The sequence below is a fragment of the Miniopterus natalensis genome, chromosome 9, assembly GCF_054644295.1.
Source record: "Miniopterus natalensis isolate mMinNat1 chromosome 9, mMinNat1.hap1, whole genome shotgun sequence".
NCBI lineage: Eukaryota > Metazoa > Chordata > Mammalia > Chiroptera > Miniopteridae > Miniopterus > Miniopterus natalensis.
Window position 1 is genome coordinate 49,326,001 of NC_142089.1, and position 27,770 is coordinate 49,353,770.

Here is a 27,770-nt window from a genome sequence, read left to right on the forward strand (position 1 = left end):
TGTTTTGTTTGTTTGCTTTGGGATAACAGCACAGTGTGTGACAAGCAAACTTAATAAATCATTTTCTAGTATTTCTTGAAGTAGTAGAACAAACAAGAGATAAGTTTTCCTATGTTCTGTTAAATTGAATGCCTACGCAGTTAGATTCATGTTGTTAATTCACATATCAGTAAAGCTGTATGTCTTGCTTACTGAAAAAAAGGAAAAGTTTATCAGGTATAGTCTTGATCATTTTAAGAGTGAGAATTTCCCTTTTGCTAATTCCAGTTACCTAATATTTCTCTCACTTCTGAGTTAGGTCTTATTAATGTAAGTATCTTTATATACAATTTAACACTGGAAAGCCCAGGTATTACCTGAGGGGATATAGAATGTCCAAGCAAACATTGGTCATTCATAATTTTTACAGAGCCTAGTTTCCAGTACATGTTCATAATATATATTTTTTCCCCAGCAAGAAAGGTAACAGAGGGGAAAAGATGTTTCACATGAATATCAATTTTAAAATGCTGAAAAATGTATTAATATTAGATAAAGCAAACTTCAGGGCAAAAAAATTCACTAGGGACAGAAGAATATTTCATATTGATAAAAGGATAAATGCACCAAGAAAACATAGCAATCTTAAATATTTATAGACCAAACAACAGAACTGTAAAGTATGCAAAAAATAAATGAGAAAACTGAAAGGAGAAATAGACAAATTCACAGTTAAAGTTGGGTACAACACCCCCTTTAACAATTGGTAAAATAACTGAACAGACAACCATCAAGAGTATGCAGGAACTCAGCAACACCTTCAGCTGACAGAGCCTAATTGACATACACAGAACACGCTATCCAAGAACAGAAGAAACACACATTCTTTTCAAGTATCCATGAATTGTACACCCAGAGAGACATATCCTGAGTCATAAAACAAACCTTGACAAATTGATATTAATTAAAATCATAAATAATATGCTCTGATCAAAATGGAATCAAACAAGAAATTATTGCTAGAAAGAAAACAGAAAAAAAATCCCATTCACTTTAAAACTAACAATATACTTCTACCTGACCCAGTCAAACAGGTATTCTCAAAGGAAAGAAAAAAATAATTGTACTAAGTGAAACTAAAACTACAGCACATCAAAATCTGTAGAGATACTAAAACAGTTTTAAGAGGAAAATGTGTAACATTAAAGGCATACATTAGAAAAGAAAACTTTCAAATCAATAATATTATTGCCCACCGCAAAAGCCTAGAAAAAGAAGAGTATAATAATCACCAGCAAGCAGAAGGGGAAAAAATAAAAGAGCAGAACATCAATATCATTGAGAGAAAAAAATATATATAGAAAACTCAATAAAGAGCTGTTTTTGTGTGTGTTTTTCAGAAAAAAATAGATAGAATTGAAAAACTTGTTTAAATACAGACAAAGAAAACAGAAGACATATTATAAATATCAGAAATGAAACTAGAGATATGACTACAGATACAACAGATATCGAAAGGATATTAAAGATGCTATGAGTAACTCTAAACACAAAATTTTAACAATTTAGATTAAACGGACAAATTCCTGAAGAATGCAACTACCCCAGCTCAACAAAAATAAAATTCATCATTTGACTAGTCTTTATTAAGAAAAGTGAATTTATAATTTTAAAAGGCCATGATGGTTTCCCTGGAGAATTGTACCAAACTTTTAAAAAGAAATTACTAATTCTACATAATCTCTTGTCTCTCAATCCTCACACTTTTTTTAGACAAAAGAGGGCATAATTCCCAATTATTTAATGAATCTAGTATATCCAATACCAAAACTAGGCAATGAGACTATAAAAAATTACATAGCCATGTTTTTCATAAATATAGACAAAAAATTCTCAAAAATATATTTCCAAAGAAAATTCAGCAATATATACAAATCATTATATGTCATAGAAATGTGAGATTTATTTCCGAGCTATAAGGATGACCCAAGATTATAAATTCAATAATATAATCCACCATATTAACAAGTTAAAGAAAAAAGTGACATGTTCATATTAATTGATGAATTTTTGCAAGATGTTACCATTGTAGGAATATGGGAAAAGGGTATAAGGAGCCTCTCTATATAATTTCTTGTAACAGCATGTGAATCTACAATTATCTAAAAATAAGTTACATTAAATAATTGGTGTTTTTAGTAAAAGATTAGACATAGTTGAAGAGACATTGGTATAACTGAAAATATCTTAGTGAACTGACATATAAATTGTAAGAAAATATTTAAAATGTAGCATAGCTAGATGGAATGATGAAAAATATATGAAAACACAAGAGATATCAGGTATAAAGTGGAAAATTACAAACACAAGAGAGAATACAATGCATGAAGCAGAAGTAATATTTGAAGCAATATTAAAACAAAGTTTCCAAAATTAATAAATGACTCCATGCCACAGATTCAAGAAACACTAGAAAAGTTATATTTAGAACAAACACAAAGAAATGACACTTTACAGTAAAACTGCTAACAAGTACATTTAAAAAAACCTTAGCAGCTAAGGGAGTGGGAGGCAGGATGATGGAAAACCCAACACATTACCTTAAAAAAAGTAACAAGCTTACTTAGCACAAAGGAAGATATAAGAGATATTGAAATGATATAGTCATGTGCTGAATGAAACTAACTTGCTAAAGTACAATTTTTTATCCTACAAAAAATATTAAAAAATGAAAAGGAATTCTATTTCTGAGTAGGATGGCAGGTTAAAGCTCTAGCTCTGAACAACTAAGACAAAAACAAAGCAAGGTAAAGCAGCAGAGCTACAGGAGCAATACGGAGGAGTGAAATTAAGACAAAGGGAGACTAGTGCCAAGGCGAACTGATTTCCTATAGGTGTTTCTCACTGGGACCCTTTGTGGAATTTGCATAAAGACAAGAGGCTGAAGATTTGATATTGTCCTGATGAGAAATCAAGCTGGGTCACTGAGAAACCATCAGGGCATTTGCAGGGATCACAAAGTTAGAGTGATGATATTGGAGACTTGAGAAACCTCAATCAATGGGCCAATTTTCCACTTAAGCATTTTTTTTTTTTTTTTTTTTATTAGAAACTGCACTGGGTGGGATTCTAAAAAACAAAAACTAAGGTTAATTCTTTTAAATTATAGCAAAGTTATGGCAATCTTGTAGAAGTAAGGAGACAGTGATAGAATTCAATACCCACCAGAAGACATTGTGGATGGAAAGTTTCTCATTTAAAAATCCTGGAAGGATTCACCCCAGGGGCAGGTGTCGATCAGATGTAGACAGACTATTACTTGAACAGCAGGGCAGCACACACTGTATCAAACTCGAGATGTCTCTGAGGGAAGAAAACAACACTGAATTCTTAACCATTTTAATATAATGTCCAGTATTTATGTCATGACAATGAGCAGAAACATTTAGAGAAAAAGAAGAGAGAAAGAGAGAGAATCTGAAAGTAGAAAGACTCTGGTGGTAAATTATACAGATATTGCAATTTTCAGATTAGCATGATAAGTAATTGTAATGATAGATGAAAATGAAGAAATTCCAAGAAAATTATGAAACTGTGCAAAGAGTCAAATAGGAAATATACAACTAAATAATAGTGTCTGAAATTAAGATTCACTGGTTGGTTTTGAAAGAAAATTAGAAATTACAGAAAAAGTATAGTAATGAACTAAAAGACAGGACAAGAGAAAAATATCTAAAGTGAAGCAGAGAGAGAAAAGCAAAGGAAAATAAAGCAGGGCACGTAAGGGATATGGGCAATGTGGTGTGAAAAGTTCCAATATATGTCTAATTAGAGCTCCAGAAGGAGAGAAAGCATAGGAGAAAAAAAAATAGAGATAATAACTAAAAACATTTCAAGTTAATAAAAGACATTTATTTAGACATAGTTCGAAGAAGCTCAGGAAAATCTGTAATTATACCATTTACGATACATAAAATACGAAGAAAGCAAAGGCCATTAGGTGCGGGGGTCCAGCCCCAGTGGCCCAGGGTCCCCAAAGGTGTGGATGGTGTCGGCAGAGAATGAAGGAAGGACGCGGAGACAGCCGTCAGGGCATCAGGACAATCAGCTTCTTTCTTCATTGCCTTGTTCCAACTGTATTTATACTATTTGATTTTTTTGCTGATTAAACAACATGACATCATGCTATGTTCTGGTTTCTGTCTTGGCCTTTCACAGTTAATGATTGTACCTTCTTATCTGACCTTTTAAAGAATTTACATCTGTTTAGGTGTGTCAATTTTAGTCTTACCTATTGTATATATTTCTGTAGGCTATTCTACAGGTTAATCTCTAGTTTGTTATTTATATTCTGAAGTTACTATTTTGTTGTTCTACTACATAGCTAGAAGGAGAATACCTAAGCCCGCTTTTCTTATGTGAAGGTGATGCGAGTCCTAAGTGAGGGCTCTGTAGCTTGTGCGATTGTTTTTAACTCTGGTGATTGACCCCCTGTCTGGCACCTGCCTCAGTCTCCCCACTTGCATTCCCCACAGCAGTCCGTCCTCATTGTGATATTCTGTGTATGATTATTCCGTGTATGATAAGGGTTCAGGTGCAGATCAAAATAATCTCTTTGCTAGTCTGCTCTTTCCTTGGGGGGATTCCCAGAGTTTTCCATTAATATGAACATCCCCCAGTAATCCATTCCTCACTGGGAACTCCCTGGGGGCCTCCCTGTGGATGGCCCTGCGCCCTGAGTGAGCAGGGCCCGGACCCAGGCCTTTCCCCGGTGGGGAACTTCCTGCGGTAATGGGCCTCCCAAGTCCTAAACTTTCTGCTGACAGTCTGAGTTCCTCAGAAGCAGCACAAGATTTTCCTGCACGCCTTGGGGCTTTTACTGAATCATTGTCTTTTCCAGTCCCATCCGACTCCCCTGCTCGGGAAAAGTTTCCAGCTGGGGCAATGCCCTTTCTGGTGCAGTGACTCGGGCAAGGACAGAGCGTCAGGAAGGGGAACAAGCATGGGAAGAGGGATGTGCCACACGCCAGGTCCATGGAGCACTGGCTGTGCAGAGGTCTCCTCCTCGAAGGACCATGTCAAGCAGCAAGGACGGAACGGCTTCTGGCAATTAGGCATATCCTAAGCGGAACTGCTTAAGAGAGAAAATCTTGAAAACAGCTTCTTCAAATGTAGAACAGTAAAATTTAGAGCTGATTTACCAAACATTCAGGATCTGGAAGAAAATGGAACACCATGTGGAGAGTAGTGATAGCTTGACTTCTGTATCCATTGAAAATATCCTCCAAAGATGAAAGCTAAGAAATGTCATTTTTAGACTAGGGAAATCTGAGATAATTTGTTATTAGCAAACTTGTTAAAATGAAATTCTAAATGGAAAAATGTATAAATAATTACATATTGATGGTAAAAAATGTTAAAGTGTATTTTATAATTATTAGAAAATTTGAATGTAAAAGCCTATTTAACTGCAAATTTCAGCATGTGTTAATATGAATGTGGCTTAGGGTATTTTTTCGTTAAGATGAAAAGTTAATGAAGTTTATTCATAACATAAATATAAAATCAGATCACATGTAAGTCAAATACATAATGCGTAATGTGAAGCAGGACATTTATTTACTGAAAACTGCTATTATTGTACCTCACAAAGCATCCTGTCTTTTTATCCACATGAATTTACTATCTAACTTTAAAGTTTAAAAGTTAAACTATCACTGGCACAAAGTGAGTAAGCAGTAAATATTTTCTGATGATATTCTTTAGAGATTTAAGTATGAATTTTCATCAGTGCAGTTCTAATTAATACCATAGTATGAGTTTATCAAACTGAAAATGATTGAAAATGCACAGATATCAAAAGGCATATAGAGGTGTCAGAAAGTTTGCCTTGGAAAGTGAATTGAAAATCAATCAGAGCTCAGTCCAAGAGGCATTTGGCATTGCTATCACCTGCAAGCTATCTGTGATATAATTATTATCAGCATTTATCCTGGAAAACAGTTAATCCACTACTTAATATGTATTTGGAATCGAGTCAAGAAAAATATCATATAGAAAGAAATTTCTTTGGTGATTTGCAGTCTTTGTAAGTAATTCATGCTTGTAAACCGAGTTGTATGATTGCCTCCATTTAATCCATCTTTTTCATTTTTAAAAAGCCACCAGTTATCTTGAAAAATAAAATAACCCTCGCTTTCAAAGATGGAAAATTGTATCTTAGTGTAGAGGTACATAATGCACTGATGCTGATAGCAAGAAGGAATAAAGAAAAATTAAAGGCATTTAGATCCTGGCTCTTACAAGATGCATTCATGTTCTTTCAACTGACTTTCTATAAATGAACACAAAAGAAATAGCACACTCCAAAAGGCAAGGGAAGAATACAGCAAGAGGGCTGAGTAAGGAAGAAAAATACAAGGATGAGTGATGCTGGACCAAAGACAGGAAAGCCATGAGCAGGCAAAAGAGATCTGAACAAAATGAGCATATATGGAAGGAGCAGTGTACCTTTGGCACTCGCAAGCAATTTCAGATGCTGTATTTGGTACTTAGATTATTTTCAGTTAGCTGCTTTTAGATTTTCAAAATTAGGAGAGCATGCAAAGTTCCCTCCAGATAAAGGCGAGAGGTGAAAAACAGATTTTCAGGCTTCTAGCCCACGTTTTTTGTTAAAATTCACTACACAAAAATTATAAGAGAAAGGGAGAGTCTGAAATATATTGTAGGGTACCAAAGAACATGTGGCATGATTGTGTTTGCCAGGGCCTCAGAACTGTGCTCTTCTGCAAATTCTTCCTTCAGTGACACAGGAATGGATCATTTTCCACAATGTTGTCTACGGAGGAATCAAATCCTGTTTCTCACATTATGAAAATCTGCATTGAGGATCAGAGTCATTTCTTGAAGTTGTGTTCAGTGTACATTTCCCCTCAAAGGTCATTCCATTTTTTGCTTGCGTTTATACAAAGTTACACATACACACAAATAGAACAGTTGAAAAGACAAGAAATACTAGAGCAGGAGATCTTACTGGGCGCTAGTCAAAGAGGATCTTGTTACTAGCCTGCCAAAAACTTGATGTACATACACAACAATATAATAGAAACAACTAACTTTTTGTGAGTACTGACTCTGTGCCAAAAACGACTTCAAGTATTGTACAAATTAACTCATTTAATTCTCAAAGCATACTTTGAGAGTGATACCATTATTATTTCTACCTTATAGAAGGGTAAATTGACACACAGCAATGTTAAATAATTTGTTCAGATTTACATTTCTAATAAACAGCAGAGCCAGAATTCAATCCTAGGCTCTCTGCACTTCCTAAGTGTAGCATCCTTTCTCTGACCTCTGAGGCTTCAACATGAAACATCCCTTCAAGATGCTCATATAAGCACATCTTAGGCTTACTCCCATTACATAATTAATTGCACTTTATTATTTTATTCCATCTTATCTGTCTTCCCACTAGAATGTAACTCTTTACGTATATAGCATTTTACATATACTTGTTTCTTAGTGTATTTCCATCATCAAAATAATGCTTGGCCAAGACCTGGAGCTTAATAATTATCCAGTGAATGAAGAATGCTCATATTAACTATCTACTGTGTTAGATCCTTCCTAATTGTCTTAATGAGTGATGCTAAAGAAATTAACAAATGAGTGAGAACTCAACTGAGTGGTAGGGTCACTTGCAAATGTGGTGTGACTGGAGGTGAATTAAAGCCACACGTAATTCCTGTTGCTTTTTGATGATGCTTAACATTTCTACCATTAGATCAATTTCACTAAGTTAGTGTTTCCAAAGATAATTCAACTAGGGGTAGTGGGTCAACCTTTAACGCTCAGTATTTCATCTTTTGGGTTCTTTCTCTCTCCATCGCTCCTGCCCCGGCAGCTGCGAGCACAGCCACCTCTCCTCTGTGGCCGAGGCTGAGCTACCCTCCTAGGTTCAGTCACCATGTATCACCCGAACATGTGAAGTTACAGTCCTGTTCAATGCCTTACAGATTATGTAAGAGTGAATTAAATGCTTTCTCATGGCTCACCTGTCGGAGATACGATGTGCTTGCAGAGATGAGCAGGTTTATGAAGTGAAAGGCCTGACCATAGTGTTTCCAAGGCTGGAGGGTGCAGGATGATACATGTCTCAGTTCCTCGCCTCTTTTATTTATGTGATGTTCCTGGTCCCCATAGCCTTTGAGTTTGTGACTACTACTTTGTGTTCCCGCTTAACTTGGTGACAAATGAAACATCTCAAATCAAACCAGTTTAAGTAAAGCAAATAGAGTTTATTGGCTTGTATAGCTGAAAAGTTCAGGGAGGAAGCTATTTTAAGGAACACCAGGATTCAGACTCTAATAGTTTTGTTACGGCTCTGAAATCCTTATCTCTTCATTAGGCTCTGCTTTCCTCTTTGGCTTCATTCCCAGTTTAAACAATATTTAACCTAAATTATTCACACAGCTAGAAATTTCAGAGGCAAGAGTGCATCTCTTGCAAATATATTCAACAAATCTCAGGTACAACTCCCATTGGCTTAGATGAAGTCATGGTTTGCTTTCTAAATAAACATTGTGGCTAGTGTTTGGAGTTTTCCAATTAAGCTTTGGTCACGTGCCAAGCCTTAGATTTCATACATCACTGAAAAAACATGTACTGATTGGAGGTTGTGTATGTAGAGTTTCAGGTCAGACAAAGCAAATAGAAGATACTCATTAATCTCTTACTGCTGAACATTCCCATCTTCTCCTCAAAATAAACAATTTTAAAGCATCTTTTCTTACATAGTACAACTGTACCATAAACTAATGCAGGCACGTTTCAAATTCTCCCTAGTATGGGGTTACTTAATATCTCATGCATTTATTGCATATAGTGTCTAGTCTGAGAAACCTGGTTAATTAATAAGGCTTTCATTTGTCTATGATCAGAGTTGACTTCTTATGATTTCGAACCCACTACCATCATACTTAATGTACTGTTGCAGTAAGCAAGTAGGACAGCTTCGATAAAAACTTCATTTGGACAGAGCAGAAGGAGAATGAATATACGGTATTTATGTTTCCATACCAGGCACAATGTCCTTTTTGTACACATAGCCAAGACTCCTGGCTTTGCTATGTAGAGTTCCCTGGTCAAACAATTATCCTGTTTCTGTTTTGTTTTTATAAATTGTCACATTTCCATTTTTCTATACTGTCACATTTGAGAAAGAAATTTGGAAAACTACCTTCTGGTGATTGCTGTGGCTTAGTGTTCCCTTCTCATTGGTACGGATTTAGATCACAGTGCCAGGGGATTTCATTAGGAGTTAAATAATCATAGGATTTTGTTTCCCAAACTTGGGAATTTATCAAGCAATGATACTAATTTCATTTCAACCTTTGTTGGCTTCCCATTAATTTGCATTCAATCCACTCCATGGAATAATTTCTAAAGCCAAGGATCTAGAGCAGTGATCTTCAACCTTTTTCTTCTCATGGCACACATAAACAAAATTCTGTGGTACACCAAAAAACAAATTATATTTTTGCCAATCTGACAAAAAAAAAGAAAAGGAAAAAAAGGTATAATTTTGATTTATGCACACTGGACAGGTATCATTGGGTTGGCTGTTGTCATTTTTTAATTTGACAATCTGAAAACAGATCAGTGTCCCTAACTAAATGGTTTTAAAAATTCTTGCAACACACCAGTTGAAAATCACTGACCTAGAGTTTTTAATCTGTATCCCAGCATAGGTGTTTGTCTTTTGGCAACAGCCCTTGAAAATATTTTGCTCATATCCCTTGCTTTTTAGCATAATGGCTTCTATCTGAACTCCGTCTCTAAAACAACAAGGTTAAGGTATCCCTGTCTTAGAGTGAATCTGTAAAAAAGCTGCTCTTTTTACTTTTTTAAAAATATGGGCTTAATTTTTACTATTTGTAGGCAGTTTGAATAAATCAGAAGAAGTACAAAGCAGAAGATGCTTAGGAGGTATTCATGTCCAAGCCTTAGCTCTCTGTAGGAGCTGATATTACCTCCTGTTTTGTTTTTAGCTTTCTTCCTTAGTGTGGAGCTTAGGATGTGAAATGTGGATTTTTCAGCACTAAAATGTAGATGCCTCTCTTATAATCAGGTATTTCGTAATGTTGAACACTGGGGAAAAAAGTAATCTCCTCTAAGCCGAGCTATTTTTTTTCTCCCTTCAATGCTCTGCTCAGGTCAGGTTATCTCTTATTTATAGACATTTAATAAAGTTTATACATAACAATTAGTCAACTGATTTACATATCTTTATTTTTGCATTAAGTCTCCTAAATTCCAGCCTAAATAAACACATGGCCTGAGTCTTATTCCAACAATTTACCATGTGAGAGATGTTGGCTCCTTATAACCTGAGGTAAACCATTTATGCTTCAGCTTCTGTAATTTTACATTTTAGAATATTTTATTTGCAAAACCCTAATTCTTTAATTTCTGTATACCATATATAATTATTTCTATTTGACCATTTCTTTCAATTTTAGCAAATTTGAAACTGAGATTCATTGTGCACTCAATGTTTAATTATCAGCTTTTTTTTTCTTTTCTAGTTGGCATTACAAGTGATGTCATTTAAAAATGGACAGTACTGTAGTAATCAAAACTCTCTAGCACCTGGCTGGGTGTGGCTCAGCAGTTGAGCATCGACCTAGGATCCAGAAGATCAGGGTTAGATTCCCGGTCAGGGCACATGCCCAGGTTGCGGGCTCAATCCCCAGTTGGGGGCGTGCAGGAGGCAGCAGATCAATGACTCTCTCATCATTGATGTTTCTCTCTCTCCCTCTCCTTTCCTCTCTCTGAAATCAATAAAGATATATTTAAAAAAAACAACAACTCTCTAGCTAGTGACAAAAACCAACTAAGGATTAACTTCAAGAGATTCCAAGATGAAGGCAGATTGAGTGAAAGCTCCACTGACACTCCCCTAGGACCAAACTGGAATTATAACTAAAATATAGAAAAACCATCCAGAATAACCCACTGAAGACTAGCTGGAGAGCACCCTTATAACCAAGGACATAAAGTGGAGACCACATTGAGACTGGTAGGAAGTATGGAGGTGTAGGAGGGCTGGCTGGGCTCCCACAAGCAGCAGCTGAAGGTCCAGAGGGAGATCTCAGCTTGGGGGGGTTCCCATTGAGGACTATGGGGTCTAAGCCCCAGGCTGGGCTCCCCAGCCCAGAGCTCCAGAACTGAGAAAGGTGCCCACATAATATCAGGCTGAAAAAAGCAGCAGGGTTTCTGTCTGCCAGGAAGAGACGGCTGGAAATGCAGGGCCCCTCTTAAAGGGCCAAAGCACAAAGTTTTGTGTGCAGCCACTCACCTTAGGCACTGGCAAAGGGAGGGCAGAGTGGACTGGAACAGTGTGAGGAGAATCCAGGGTTGTGGGATCTGGAGATAGAGCTCAGAGGGTGGCCATCTGGATTCCTGTGCTAAGTCATTCCCCCAAACTGCAGAGGACATCTTTCTCAAGAAGACCTTTGCCAGCCAGGCAGCTTTTGCTGGGAGCAATTGCTCCACCCGTTGAAAACCTCTCATCCACCCTGTGGAGTTTCTAAGGTCTGAGGCTCATTAAGAGTCTGAATAAAAATCAGCCTGCGGGTGCTTTGAGTCTTTGCCTGATTTGCTTCTGGACCCAGGGCTTGGAAAAACAGACCTTGGTGCACATCTTGGTCTTATGCAAACACACCCAGTCCCAGAAGAGGGAACTGTGGAAAGCTTCAAACAGGTTTGCAAGGCCAGTCACAAACAGTGCCTGATATTGTTCTGCACCAGAGACCATCCAAAAGACTGAGAGTCCTAGTAGATCTACCAAATACATAGAGACAAATCCAAACAGGCAGCCAAAATGGGGAGAAAAAAACAAGCCCCAAATGAAAGAACAAAAGAGTTCTCCACAAGAAGAGCTAAATTAAGTGAAGATAAGCAATCTATCAGCTATAGAGTTCAGAATACTGATCATAACGTTGCTCAACAGCATGAGAAAAAATGTGGAAACTATAAGGAAATTAAGAATGACATAGTAGAAGTAAAAAATACATTGGAAGGAATAAACAGCAGGTTAAAGGAAGCTGAGAATTAAGTTAGGGAATTAGAAGATCTCACTCAATCAGAGATCCAAAAACAAAACAACAATTAAAAAACAGGAGGACAATTTAAGGGAGCTATGCGACAATATGAAATGTAACAATATTTGCTTCATAGGAGTGCCAGAAGATGTAGAAAGTAAGCAAGGGTTAGAGAACCTGTTTGAAGAAATAATGGCAGAAAATTTCCCTAACCTGGTGATGGAAAAAGTCACACAAGTTCAGGAGGCACAGAGAGTCCCAAGCAAGAACCCAAAGAGGACCATGCCCAGACACATCATAATTATAATGCCAAAAATTCCAGACAAAGAGAGAATTTTAAAGGCAGCAAGAGAAAAGCAATCTGTTAACTACAAAGGAGCCCCCCCCCCCGCCCGGGCGTGGCTCAGCGGTTGAGTGTTGACCTGGGATCCAGGCGATCAGGGTTCAATTCCCGGTCAGGGCACATGCCCGGGTTGTGGGCTGCAGCTGATCAATGACTCTCCCGTCATTGATGTTTCTATCTCTCTCTCTCCTTCTCTCCTCTCTTTAAAATCAATAAAGATATATAAAACACACACACACACACAAAAACAAAGGAGCCCTCAATAAAGATATATTTTAAAAAAGAAAAGAAATAGATGGTGAAATAGCTTCCCAGACCAAAAACAAATAAACAAAAAGGCTAAAGGAGTTTATCACCACCAAACCAGCATTGCTAGAAATGTTAAAGGGACAGCTGTAATAAGATGTTGAAACAGAGAGAAAAAGAAACATAGGCATAAAGAAATAAAATGTCAATAGATAAGTACCTATTAATAATAACCTTAAATATAAATGGATTAAATGATCCAATCAAAACATAGGGTAGTTGAATGAATAAGATAACGTGACCCAAATATATGCTGTCTGCAAGAGTCTCAATGCAGAACAAAAGGCTCACACAGACTGAAAAAACAAACAACAACTTCTGGAAGACTTTAAAGGAAAGATAGACAACAATACAGTCACAGTAGGGACTTTAACATCCCACTGAGTTTACTAGATAGATCGTCCAGACAAAAAATCAACAAGGAACCAGTGACTCTAAATGACACAATAGATCAGATGGATTTAATTGACATTTACAGAACATTTCACCTGAAAGCTGCAGAATATACAATCTCCTCAAGTGCACATGAGACGTTCTCAAAGGTAGACCATATGTTAGGACAGAAAACAAGTCTTTACAAGTTCAAGAAGATTGAAATCATATCAAGTATCTTTTTGGACATTTATACCATGGAATACTATGCAGCTGTAAAAAAGAATGATCCCTTACCCTTTCAGGCAGCATGGTGGGACCTGGAGCATATTATGCTAAGCAAAATGAGCCAGTCAGAGAAAGACAAGTGTCACATGATTTTAAAAAATTGATCCAGAGACATAGAAGCATGAACAGACTGATGAATCTCAGAGGGAAGGCAGGGGTGGGTGGGGAGAGAATAACCTAAGAATTTATATGCATATATGCATAATCCATGGACACAGACAATAGTGTGGTGAAGGCCTGGAAGGGTGGGGTGCAGGGTGGATGTGATCAATGGGGGAGTAGGGAAGGGACACCTGTAATACTTTCAACAATAAAAATAAATTAAAACAAAGGACAAACAAACAAACAAAAAGTATTACTTGCATAAGGGTATGTGTTGCCAACATACTAAAAAGCATTTGGGAAACATTTGTTTCCAAAGACTCAAATAACATCCCTGGGAATGCTTTCTCTGGGTTGGTTCCATTGTCAATGAAATGTTCTACATTTGCAGCAAAGTATCCATCTTTTTGTTGTCTCTATAACATGACTTAAAAGAGATGAATCTAGTTGGCCCATCTTGGGTCATGAACCCCTCACTGTGTCCCTTCAGTGTCTAAAATTAAATGGAATATACTTTATGGTCAGGCCTGAATATAGTGCCCGCCTGCTGTGCTGGGTAATGAGATAAATCTTATTCAAATCCTTGGAATGAAATCAGGAGGGGTCCACCAGAAGTAAATAGGAAGGGCAGACAATTGCCTACCGTAGACTACAATACTTTTTTCTCTAATATAAAGAGAAAATTACATTATAGCACAAATTGTCAAGAAAAATACCACCAAATTTCCTTTAGTTTATGAAGGTAATCAGGAGAATGATTACATTATGTCTTATAATTACTAAAAAATGAAATGAAATTACCTGATTCAATTGATAAAAGCATGTTTGGCAAAGAAAAATAAATGGCTATATAAATGCAAATTAAATTAGGACAGAAGCAACTAAATTAACATTTCAAATTTTCTTGCACAAAACTATTTTTTTGTGGATTAAAGCCAGTTTCATTTAAAAAAAAAATATAACCAGCCATTCCTTCTGCCACATCACTCACTCAGATCTGAGGATATCCTGTTACGAAGACTTTTAATGTTGGTTTCACAATATTAGTCAGAACTTGTGTGTGTGTGTATGTGTGTGTGTTTCTGACTATATGCCTTAACCAACTGAGACTGACTAGTTTTATTAAAAATAGATTAACATTCATCAATGTCTGGAAAATGTTTAAAGAAAGATAAATATACTCTTAAGCATATAACAGTTAATGATATAACATGGGAAAATGTTTGACAAAGCACAGGATACTATTTAAGCATTTTCCACAGTGTAAAAATACAGATTAGGAAATTGCTTTTGAAGTGTCTTATAATGGTCGAATTAGTTCAGGAAGAACACTCTGTTCTTAACTGCCGTGGTTTTTGACCTCAATAATCTGTTATTTTAATAAAAGACCCATGCAGGTCAGTGTTACAAATGAATTGAAGCCATAGGGTTTCACAAATGTATAACTTATGCCCATGGTTTTCAACCCTGCTGCATATTTGAATTTTCTGGGCTGGAGCCCAGCACAGGGAGATTTCTATTCAATTGGCCTGGGGTATTTAAGTTCCCCTCGTAATTCTAATATACAGACAGGGTTAGACACACTGGTTTAGGTGAACATGCTTGGGAAATCCGTGTTTGCTAGTGACGATGGTTTCTTTAGACTAGAGAGAGTAGAACTTCTGAGTCAATAAACGATGTGTTTATGAAATATGTGCAAACTTATTTTATATTACTTCCATTAAAACACACAAGTAGGTTTTCTGCTAATATTTTGCTGAATCATTGTATCATTATTTTTCAGAATCAAATTAGTTTTATTTGGAAATATACTACTTCCTTTTCAAATGAGGGAGCACCTGAATTCAGAGTACAGAGCCTTCAGGAAATCACTTTCTTCTTTAAAAACAATATTGAGCACTGGGTAGACATGGTTGTTGATACTAATCTAAAAATCAGAGCTACAGTGGTCAGCGTTACTAATAATAACCCCGCTATCATGAATCTTGAATCATAATAACTGTAAATAATCAGGATAATTATAAAGCTAATAGTGTATATAACTTTATTCTCCAAAGAAATTAAATGGTGTTTTTTTTTTTAATTGTGCTTTTCTTGGAGCACAAATAAAATATAAGCTGTATTTGAAGCTGAAATGAATACTTCTTTTTGGAGGTCACTGAGCAAAACTCTCCAATACATTCAGTGCTTTGAAAAGACTAAAAGAGAAGTAACATGTGAGATTAATAAAATAAACATGAAGAACACAAAGATTATTTGGAATAAAAAATACATAACTACATAGAAGCGAAATATATCCGATGGTAACAAGAAAAAATTGTGTGTAATGTTAGCCAATTAATTTAAAAATGTGGATGAACTGAAAGAGTTCTTAGGAAAATATAAATCACCAAACTTATTAGAAATAAATTTTAAATTTCAGCAGTCTGAAACCACTGAACGGATTAAATTTATTGTAAATATCTCCCCAAACAAAACCCAAAACCAACCAAACAAAACCAAAAACTTCTAGTCCCAGTTTATTTTAAAAATGTAAATGTTCACGAGAATGAAACATTTACAGGTCAGTCTCACTTATGAAAATTAGTGCATGAAACCTACCAAGGTATGAAAATGGCTATATAGAAAGATGAGGGTAGGTTTACACCAGGGATGCCAGTGTAATTTAAAATTAGATAACCTCCATTGGTTATTCATTACATCAACAAACTAAAAGTGAAAAATACAATTATAGTAATAGATGCAACAACAAAAAAAATTCAATAAGATCAAATATCTATATGTTTAAAAACTCTTATGACACTATGTATATAAGTGAATCTCCAAAAATTGAAAAATGACTTCAACAAAAATGTATGTATAATAAATGAACTATTACCACTTCTTTCTAACATTTTATTGGAGCTCTTAGTCAGCACAATAAGACAAATAATAAAATATATTAAGATTACAAGAAAAAAAACTTGTCTACACTAAAATATCAAAAATAATTTACATAACTTACTAGAGTTATTTGAGAATATATCAACATTATTGAGTAAGATGCCAAAATTTAAAGACAACTGTATTTATATACATTAATAGAAAAAAACACACAATTTAATTCAGGAAAAGAGGATAGTTATTAAAGCAATAAGACAAATATAAAAAAATAATAGACCTAATAAAAATGTCTTTTAAATTATGGAGAAATATATAAATTTCATAGAAAGACATTAAGAAAGACATAAATAAAGAGATATACCACACTCATGGGTAAAATATTAGTACCATAAAGATGTCAATTCTTCACAACATTATCTATATGCTCAATGCCCTGCCAGACACAATCTCTGTGTGTAAGTGCATGAGTGTGCATGCAATCATGTTATCAAGAAATTCCTAATAAAAGTATATGGTGGGTTAATATGAAATATAATATTATGACTTATTATAAAGTTATTTAAAGGCAGCAGGAGGCTATAGTAGAAATTGATGTATTAAGCAATGGAATAGGGCTTTTTTAAAAAAATGCATATGGGGAATTTAGTATATAAAAGATGTGGCTTTGAAGATTACTGGAGACTAATAAACTATTAAATAAAATTGTTGGGAACAACTGATTATATTTATGAAAGGGAAATTGATCCTTGCCTCTCACTTTTATATAAAAATATATTCCAGGGAGATAAAAAATTAAAAAATGAAATCTTATTGAGAAGAAAGTGTAGAATATTCTCATGTCCTCAAAGTAGTATTTCCTAAATAAGACAAACATTGTGCAAACTTTCAACTCTATTGAAAGTAAGAACTCTAATGAATTAAATGATATTGTTGCACTTGTATTTATGCAACTAGTGTCATACATCAAAATGGGAAATAAACACATTTTCACCCAGAGAAGACTGGATATATCTAAAACACAATGGAATATTGTACTATAGTGACTATATAAGAGCTATAGCTATGCAACTATATGGATGAATCTCTGCTAAAACGAAAGTTGTAGAAAAATATATACAAAAATCAATTTGTATAGATGACAAGAAACACAACACACTAGACAGATGATGATGATAGATGCTGATAGATGATGATAGATAGATGATAGATGATAGATAGATGATAGATGATATAGATGATAGATGATAGATAGATAGATGATAGATAGATAGATAGATAGATAGATAGATAGATAGATAGATGATAGATAGATGATAGATAGATAGATAGATAGATAGATAGATAGATAGATGATAGATAGATGATAGATATAGATATAGATATATAGATAGATGATAGATGATAGATGATAGATAGATAGATAGATAGATAGATAGATAGATAGATGATAGATAGATGATAGATATAGATATAGATATATAGATAGATGATAGATGATAGATAGATGATAGATAGATAGATAGATAGATAGATAGATAGATAGATAGATAGATAGATGATAGATAGATGATAGATAGATAGATGATAGATAGATGATAGATGATAGATAGATATAGATAGATAATAGATAGATAGATGATAGATAAATAGATAGATAGATATAGATGATAGATGATAGATAGAAGATAGATAGATATAGATAGATGATAGATAGATTATTGATAGAGAGATGATAGATGATAGATATATGATAGATGATGATAGATGATAGATAGATGATAGATAGATAGATATAGATAGTTAGATAGATGATAGATATAGATAGATAGATGATTGATAGATAGATGATAGATAGATAGATAGATAGATAGATAGATAGATAGATAGATATAGATAGATATAGATATAGATAGATAGATGATAGATATAGATGATGATAGATGATAGATAGATAGGTAGATAGATAGATAGATAGATAGATAGATGATAGATAGATGATAGATAGATGATAGATAGATAGATAGATAGATAGATAGATAGATAGATAGATAGATGATAGATAGATGATAGATAGATAGATAGATAGATAGATAGATAGATAGATAGATAGATAGATAGATAGATAGATGATAGATAGATAGATGATAGATGATAGATAGATGATAGATAGATGATAGATAGATAGATAGATAGATAGATAGATAGATAGATAGATGATAGATAGATGATAGAAAAAAATTGGTAACACTGTGTATAAAACCAAGGGGGCCTGGCTGCTGTGGCTCAGTTGATTAAGCATCATCCAGCACACTAGGAGGTCACTGGTTTGATTCCAGGTCAGGGCACAAAGCCAGATTGAGGGCTCGATCCCCAGTAGGGGATGCAAAAGGCAGCTGACGCATGTTTCTATCTCTCTCTCTCCCCTCTTTCTCACTGAAATCAATAAAAACACATTTGTTTAAAAAATGGGGAAGATATATATATATATATATATATATATATATATATATATATATATATATATATATATATAGTTAAGAACACTGATTACCTCTGCTAGAAAATGGAGGGAATAATTGGAAGGGAGCATGCAGTGGTTTAAAGGTATGTATTAAGATGGATAGTAGAAAAGTGATTATTCATGACTCAAGGACAGGTTTGCCCAAAATGTGTCACTTTGGCATGTGAATGATTTTGAACTGAAGGCAATCAAGACCCTGCAGGCTCACAGAAACTTTTACCTCTCCCTTAAATAATTTAAACTAGAACCTCTTCCCACAATAAAAGTTACACCAGAAATAACTTTTGACCTATCTACATGACAAGGAAAACTACTAATTACTGAACATCTGCTCTTACTGCCCTGCAATGACCTTCCTTCCCTTGGAAGCTCCGAGGAGCCTTACCTCATCTTCAGCTCAGTATGTCATATTTACCTCAGTTTCCCTTTCTGGTTTTGAACCTGTCATGCATGTGAGGTCTCTGACTCTCTTATGTATGTGGGGTTCTCACATGTATGTATGTAATTAAACTTGGTTATTTTCTCTTATTAATCTGTCTCATATCAATTTAATAATTAAACCAGTCAAAAGAATCTTGAAGGCAGAGGAATGTTTCCTCCACCCACACTAATGATATGAAGCACCAACTTCTGAAAGTAAGAGTCTGATATTATGTTCTTGAACCTATCCAAAATTTTGGGGGGTCAATAATAACTGGTGCAGTCCTAACAAATAATACATCACTGCTTTGGAAAATCAGAGAGTTTGCCTATCTCCTCAATTTATAGGCAATTTTCTAATTTCTAATAGCTGTTTTGTTTCCATGCTGGCTTATAGAAGAAAGTCAATATTTGAGACATTTAATTATGTTAGTGGATATTTCACTTATTTCATACTTAGTCTGCTACAAACCTGTTTGTCTCCTCTGCTGTTCAGCTTCTTGCTTTTCTGTATATCGACAATAATTTGCTTATGAATTTTAGGGCATATCCGCTGATACTTTACTCTGAATCCCCCTATTTTTAAGGGGAATTTATATAAAGCTGTTTTTAAAATGCTATTTGCAGTTTTAAAATAGACTATTAACATAATACTTATAAAAAACAGTTACCCATCAGTATATTTTTTCCACTACTATACAAAGTCATTAAGTAATGTCAGCATGTTCATTGTGGAGTAATATGTAACCTGAAAGCATATTGTATGTCCTATTATTATTGTTAGCTTTTTTCCCCTTATAGCATGTCAAACCTTTAGATGAAATGGCTTAAGTAGGGCAAAACTTGCCTTCTTGTTATTTTATGATTATAACTTGTATTCATGGAAAATTATTCTCTGAACTTTTACACTTGCTTTGCTTGTATTAATATTATTAATTAGAGGATTTGGTTTTTATATATGGCTATTTGATGTGTCCTTCTTGTTCAAACACTGAGAAAACACACTGCAACTTAAGGTGTAAGGTTTTCCTTTAGACTTTCTTTGGTTGAGGCTGCCTTTAACAGTACCCAAGGTCTTCATTTTTTAAGAAAATTGAGTTTCTAGACATTCAAAGTGAGAAAATCATTTGGAAAATGGACCAATGAACTACTGCAATTGAAAGGGTGTCATAAGTCTATGACCATGACAGTAAGAGAGGTACAAATTTCCCACATTAATCTCAGTGGACTAATTATGGTCACTTAAATATCAGTATTGTTAACTTTTTTCATTGCAATGGAAAGACCTAACTACTGTGCTTTTCTAGGCCAGCTGAACACCCACCATAGCAGGAGGTGGCATTCATTTGAAATAATGTGCTATAAGGGAGAGCCTTTAGGAACTGGATGTGCAGAAACTTGAGTATTATTTTGATTAATTGGTTAATTGAAGTGCTGTTACTACAGTCCTCAAAATTAGAATGAAAGTAATGGTTATAGTGTTGTCAGCTAAAAATATGGCTGGACTCCAACCGTGAACTTTATAGGATTTTGCATTTTTTCTATAAAATATCATGCACCAGCAGGGAAGACAGTTTACCTTAATAAGGTAATAAATATTTTAGAAAAAAACAGTCCTACATCTTGTAATACTACCTGATACTAAAACACAAAAGAATATCCAAATAAAGTAGCAAACAAACAATAAATCCTTACTTTCTTTCAAAGGATATTTGCAAGTTTTATGTTTTAAATAGTATTCATCACCATCTTCTCTGTGGCTGATGCTAAGCTGTGGGGTACCCAGACTAAAGTGTCACCAATAATTAGGATAAAATGCATTCTGAAACTAGCAAAAAGTACTGTACTGCTCTTACTCTGTTGAACGTATTTTTTCCCCATGCAAATATAATGACCATTATCAGTTGGGCTGTCTGTTATAATTTGTTACCTGTTGTTATCACACATTTCTTACAGTATGTTGTATACCACAACACATAACATATATGTTGTAAGTAAACATGTTTTATGTTGTGATTTAAAAATAACATGTTGACAAGCTTAATTTGGTGACATGATGTGATTATTTTTTAGATTTTAAAAAAAAAAGAAAAAAAGCTTTATCCCATAAAACAAATTTCATTTTGATTTCAAATTCACATGCTCTAGTGACCAAGGCCCTGAAATCAAACTACATATTTCCATCACCAAAGAACAAAGGCCCTGTATACATTATATTTGGAAATATGGAACCCATATGCAAACTTGTCCTTGTAATTTTGTGCAAAATAACCTTATTTCTTTCTAAAGCATATTCAGCAATGTGTTTATGCTTTAATATTTTGTTAAACAAAGCACCTTATTCTCAATTATCATTTTTAAGCATAATATTAATTAGGTAAAGGAGGAGCCTGGGACCATAACTCAATCTGCGCTTTGTTATTCTAAATTACCACCTCAGAGTTTTCTAATTTAAAAGCAGATTAGAAAAATCAGAATTCAGTAAGCTGCCTTTTGCATCCTTCATCATTCATAAATATAATCAAAGGTCTGTAGTTATACTCAGGAAGGCCAGTAAAATCCTAAATTCTGATATCAAAAGAACAGCCCTTGGGGAGGGTCTTTATTTATAAAAAAGTAAGTATCTTTTTGACTATAATCCAGGCACAATGAGGCTAGTGACAGTCTCTCTCCAAATTTCAATACAGAGAATGTAGTGGAGGTTGATGGCTTTTCTAGCTACACGCAACAACTAATACAACTACCGGCAACTCGATCAGTCATCTCTGTAAATAAAATCTACAAGATGTACTCAGAATAATATGGTAATATTAAAATTTATATTAAGAGATATATAATATGAAATATATATAATAACCTGTACGGTTAAGTAATTGAATGACAAACAGGAAAGGCAGGATAAGGGAAAGCCAGTGTTGAGGAAAAGGAGGGATAAATAGGGAGTTTCAGTAGAGTTGGCAATATTAATCAAGAGAAGTCATTGCTAGTATTGTTCACAGAAAAACTTAAAGTGATAAAACATAATAAATGATAAAGAAAGAAGTACATCCTTGTGGTTAATCAGATATAATTAAAGCATATTTTCACATGCCTCATAATTTATCCTTAAGCTATACAAGTATCAGGAAAATGGAAATAAATTTTAGAAATCTAAAACTTATAGTTTCTGCATTTAACAAATATATTTCAGAATAAACATATTTTGAAATTATATTTATTTATATATTTTATTGTAGTAAAAAGCGTTTACCATTAATTTTACCCTTCTAACCAATTTTCAGTGTACAGAATAGATCTGATTACATGTACATTTTTTGCAACAATTTTTTAGAAATTTTTTATCTCGTAAAAACTTTATTCTATACCTACTAAATAACAACCTCTCTTTCTCTCTTTCACCAAGCAACTGGCAACCACAATTCTTTCTGTTTCTCTTAGAAGAGACATTTGACTACTTTAGTGCCCTCATTTAAGTAGAATCATGTGTATCTACTTTTCATGACTAGATTATTTCATTTGGAGCAATGTACTCAATGTTCATTCATGTGGTAGCACTGACAAGATTTTCTTCCTTTTAAAGGCTAAATAATATTTCTTTGTGTGTATATACCACATTTTATCTATCCATTCATCTATACATAGACATTTAGGTTGCTTCTCCCCCTTGGCTATTGTGAGTAATTTGTAATGCATTCAGGTGTTCAAATATCCCAACAGGTTTCCTGATTTTAAGCTGTTGAAACAGGTATTTCCTGTTTTCAGTTCCATTAGACATATATTTAGAACTGCAACTTCAGGATCATATAATAATTCTATTTTTGATTTTTGAGGATTCTTTTTATTGTTTTCCATGATGGCTGCACCATTTTACATTCTCGCCCATAGTGTACATGGGTTCTAATATCTCCACATTTTTGCTAGAACTTGTTAATTTCTGTTCTGTTTTGTTTTGTGTGTGGTATCTGCCATCCTGATGAGTGTGAAGTGACATCTCAAAATGGGTTTTCTAATAATTAACGATGAGTATTTTTTTATATGTCTGTTGGCCACTTGTATATTTTCTTTGGAGAAATGTCTTTGTTCTTTTGTTGTTTTCGAGTTGTAGGAATTCATTAAATATTCTGAATGTTAACTCCTTATAAGACAGGTAGTTTGTAAATATTTTCTCCAGTTTCATAGATTGTTTTTCACTCTTTTCCTTATTTCCTTTAAAGTGCAGAGGTTTTAAAGCTTGATGCAGTCCCATTTGTCTATTTTTTCCTTTGCTGTCTGTACTTTTGGTATCATAACCAAGAAATCATTGCCAATTCCAATATCATGAACCTTTTTAAGGTTTCATGTCTGACATTTAAGTCTTTAATCCAATTTGAATTAATTTTGTATCTGGTATTTAGGTAAAGGTCCAACTTCATTCTTTTGCATGTAAATATCCAATTTTCCCAGTACCATTTGTGGAAGAGACTATCCTTTCCCCATTGCGTAGTCTTTATATCTTTGTCAAAGATCAGTTGACCATATATACGAGGGTTTATTTCTGCATTCTCTATTCTCTTTCATTGGTCTATATATGTCTTTACGTCAATACCATAGTATCAACTAATTAAAACCAAAAATACACATAGAAAAGAACTAGGTAAAGAGAAAGGCAGAAAGATAAAATTGAGACACTTTTAAAACATGGAAGAGAATCAGTATGATAAATCAAAGTCCATATAATAGAAAGCTAGACTCAATATAATTACAAAAATAGAGACAATTAACTAAACCACAAGACAAACACTTTGAAACACTTGCTGTTGTTTCCAGAATACTAAGTAGGAATAATATGGTGGCACTGGGATGGAACTCAGGCAGGTTTTCTCCACAGCCTGCACTTGAAATACTATGTTTTACACTTTGATTTTAGTTTTGCCATGTACTAGCTTCTTAGCTACAAGTTACTTAATCTCTCTCTGGCTCCATTTCCTTGTGTGTGTGTGTGTGTGTGTGTGTGTGTGTGTGTGTGTGTGTGTGTGTGTGTGTGTGAAAGAGAGAGAGACAGCGAGAGAGAGAGAGAATATGGGGTTTGATTTCGTTAGCACCCTAAAGCATTTGTGACTAGACAAACACAGGTACACAATAAATGCTGGATCTTGGTAGCTTGGTTTGATGAAAGAAATGTTATTCCTCCAGTCAGATGAAGGTCTTTAGGCCTCAGATCAACTATTTATAGCTTGTTGCTTTAGGCAAACCTGTGAGATTTGCTTTCATAATCCATACAATGGCAATATAGTTACATCATAGAGTTGTTTTAATGAAATAATATATGTGGGAATACTTAATAAGAAATCACAATTTCCTCATCAAATGTTTTAATTTTCCTTTAAGGGTAATGTTTGATCCTCACTGTATATAAATAAAATAAAATAGTTCTACTTAGTGTTTTTTTGGAGGGGGTATGAATATTGGCAATACAAAAACCAATACTAGACAAGAAAAATAGCTCAGCCAGGTAGATAAATTCTTTAGTATGATTTGTTATATTATAATTTACTATGCCATTTCCTTCTACTTAGAAATATTACTCCAAAATAAAAATATAATATTGAAGCAAAAACTAGATTATTGAAAAGAATAAGACAAGACTAATATGTAGTGCTATTGGTGATACAATTTTCTGAACTGTTATTTATAATATTATCGAATGTATTGATTTATAGTCCATAATGCAGTTACTTAGGTAACAACCCATATCTTTGTAAATTGAGTTTTGCTTATAAATAAAATAAGGGTTAGAGAATGAAAATTTGATGATGATGAAAAAAATAGATTGAACTTTTCATGTACTTTAAAAATATATAAAAGGGTTAGAAAAAGATTTTTTTATATGACACAACTTCAAAATACGAGGAGTATAATACCTGGGAGACTAGGGATTACGCTTATTCAACATTAACAATGTCACTAAAGAAATCTTAACCAAGAGATTTCAGTCTTTTAAGAACTGAAACAATAAAAGTAAAACATTGGAGCTTGTTGTGTAGAACCAATATTTTACTTTTACATGGGATTTGAATATGTAAGTTTAGAAGTGGTGATTTTTTTTAGGAAAATAGAAATGTATATCATTGGTATAAATCTCTATTTTTCTCTGAAAACTTCATTAACTTGAGCCAATCTGTCTCAACACATTCAATCGTGAATGCCTTCAAAGAACCTGAAATGTTCTGTGAGTATTAAGTGGCAATCGGAGTAAAGTTTGTTGATGTTGTTTGTTTGTTTGTTTTTTGCACTGTATATTCATTGAATGTGGGATAGGAGTTTCCACGTGTATTACTAGATATAGGTAAGTTAGGAAGACAATTTCTGGTAAGACAGTTAGGTATTTTATATTCCAAGTTCTGTACATTTAATAAAACTCATTACACTAACCATATTGACTCAGACTGAGTGATGAAATGTGTGCTGCAAATGTCCTTGTTTATACCTAGGTTAAAGTTTAGCACCTTGTAACCTGAAATTTAACCCAGAAATAATAGCAAAAATGTCTCGATCAATTTATTTTACTCTTGATAAATGATAGCTGTTTTGTTCTTGAATCATAGAAGCAAGTCAGCTGATTTTTCAAAAGTTTAAAAAAAAAATTTAAGGATGCTTAGTGCATAGCATTACTAGAAATCTAGTATAAGATTTTGGTTTTATATATTTCTTAAATTTGAATACTAAGGACTTTAAAAATAAAATATATGTATTTCTAAAAGCACTTTAAGCACAAATTCACCAATAAACACACCCCAGTAAACAAGCCAGAGCATTGGTTTCAAGGTCAATGATTGTTCTACATCATTAGGATTTTGTTTGAGTCAAGCCAGGCAGGTCTCTTTAAGTGAAAATAAACAGCAATCAACCAAACCCTAATTAATATTTGGACATAATATTTGGTTCTCATGTAAACAGCTTCCGGTAGTTGTTGCATTTGTAAATGCGTCTGATGTATTTTTTATTCCTACTCATAAATGAAGTAGATTTTCACGTCACACAATTTAAACACTTCTTGATTCAACGTTGTATTGTAGGTCATGGTCATGTTCTCTGTTTAGAGAATTGGTTTCACTTAAAAAGTAAAACTATGATCTGGGAGAGTCATTTTGGGAAATCATTATTAGCTATGAATTCTTTTGTAGGGATTAACTTCTCAGATTACTCCTCAAGGAAACATTGAATCCTTGATAGTCTTCAGAGGGAAATAAGATTGACTCTCTAGCCCCAATATGACAAACAGCAGCTTTGTGGTTTTGGGAGGTCACTTGACCAAGGAGTCTTAATCTCGACACCTCTAATAAGAGACAAAATTGTACCTACTTTCCAGGATTATTTTAAGGCTTGGGAATAAATATATAAACTAATATGTTTGATGCTCAATATATGGCAGCTCTAAATAAATATTCACTTAGACTTTCCACGGATTGCTAGAATTCAAGAGAGGCCCTGGATATATGAGGCTTTAGGCAAATGTAATAAAATGGACCTGGGTGACAGAAAAGAAGTGACTTCTAAGAATCCTCTTTCCAAGGAGGAGATTGCCTGAGGCAGACAAGACACATTAAAATAAAAAACTGTTTTATATTTAAGTTTCATCAGAGTCAGACTCAGCACAAAGATACCTAAGTCAATTTTTTTTTTAACTTTTTTTTGCCTATGCCCATAGGGGTACCTGCTGAAATTTACAAAATCAAAGATTTTTCTCATTTCAACTATAGATCCTGAAGTCTGCCTAACCACAAAGTAGAAAACAAACAAGCAAACAAAAAACAGGAGTAATATCAAGTTGATGGAAATGAGCGAAAGTGCAGTGACCTTGTTGCTGCATGAGTTATACTGCAGAACATTGAGTGTCAAGATTTACACAAAATGTCTCTCTTTCAGAATGTTTATTCTAGGAGGCACATTAGCATCCAATTTCATTATCATATTACCAACCTGCTCATATAAACACCACATAAAATTGCAAAGTTTTAACAAAGTGATACAATGTGGCTGTTCAAATTCAAATAAGAACACCTCATAGGCAGTCTATTTAAGACCTTTAATTATTTAGGAATCTATAACCAAAATTTTATCCATTAAACAGAGTCATTAGAAAAAATTATATACTTCATTTCACACTAAAAATACAGAAAATAGAACAGCATATTGTTCATTATATATCTCAATAATTCTGTTCATAATATGCTTTTCTACTATAATTTAATGTAGCCAATTTAGTGATAATTTTTAGATATATCATGGTTAATGCTCACATAGTTACAATGGAATTCTTACTTTTTTTCAGAAATAGTAACATTAAAAAACGAACTCAACTTACATGTCTATTTAACATACACTTAAATAATAGCCTATTAATTGTTGGTCATCCAGACACCTTTAGAACAATGTAACATGGTCCCAGGTAATCATATTATTTCCCTAT